The sequence below is a fragment of the Oncorhynchus tshawytscha genome, linkage group LG33 (genome assembly GCF_018296145.1).
Source record: "Oncorhynchus tshawytscha isolate Ot180627B linkage group LG33, Otsh_v2.0, whole genome shotgun sequence".
NCBI lineage: Eukaryota > Metazoa > Chordata > Actinopteri > Salmoniformes > Salmonidae > Oncorhynchus > Oncorhynchus tshawytscha.
The window spans coordinates 42,616,046-42,617,440 of NC_056461.1; positions in this window are offsets into that span (position 1 = coordinate 42,616,046).

The window sequence follows — 1,395 nt, forward strand, 5'->3', positions numbered from 1 at the left end:
TGACTATGGTGATGTCGTCTATATGACTATGGTGATGTCATCTATATGACTCTGGTGATGTCATCTGTATGACTATGGTGATGTCGTCTATATGACTATGGTGATGTCGTCTATATGACTATGGTGATGTCATCTGTATGACTATGGTGATGTCATCTGTATGACTATGGTGATGTCATCTGTATGACTATGGTGATGTCGTCTATATGACTCTGGTGATGTCATCTGTATGACTATGGTGATGTCATCTGTATGACTATGGTGATGACATCTGTATGACTATGGTGATGTCATCAATATGACTATGGTGATGTCATCTGTATGACTCTGGTGATGTCATCTGTATGACTATGGTGATGTCATCTGTATGACTATGGTGATGTCGTCTATATGACTATGGTGATGTCATCTATATGACTCTGGTGATGTCATCTGTATGACTATGGTGATGTCATCTGTATGACTATGGTGATGTCATCTGTATGACTATGGTGATGTCGTCTATATGACTATGGTGATGTCATCTGTATGACTCTGGTGATGTCATCTATATGACTATGGTGATGTCATCTGTATGACTATGGTGATGTCATCTGTATGACTATGGTGATGTCATCTGTATGACTATGGTGATGTCATCTGTATGACTATGGTGATGTCATCTGTATGACTATGGTGATGTCATCTGTATGACTCTGGTGATGTCATCTGTATGACTATGGTGATGTCGTCTATATGACTATGGTGATGTCATCTGTATGACTCTGGTGATGTCATCTATATGACTATGGTGATGTCATCTGTATGACTATGGTGATGTCATCTGTATGACTATGGTGATGTCATCTGTATGACTATGGTGATGTCATCTGTATGACTATGGTGATGTCATCTGTATGACTATGGTGATGTCATCTGTATGACTATGGTGATGTCATCTGTATGACTATGGTGATGTCATCTGTATGACTCTGGTGATGTCATCTATATGACTCTGGTGATGTCATCTGTATGACTATGGTGATGTCATCTATATGACTATGGTGATGTCATCTGTATGACTATGGTGATGTCATCTGTATGACTATGGTGATGTCATCTGTATGACTATGGTGATGTCATCTGTATGACTATGGTGATGTCATCTGTATGACTATGGTGATGTCATCTGTATGACTATGGTGATGTCATCTGTATGACTATGGTGATGTCATCTGTATGACTATGGTGATGTCATCTGTATGACTCTGGTGATGTCATCTGTATGACTCTGGTGATGTCATCTGTATGACTCTGGTGATGTCATCTGTATGACTATGGTGATGTCGTCTATATGACTATGGTGATGTCATCTGTATGACTATGGTGATGTCATCTGTATGACTATGGTGATGT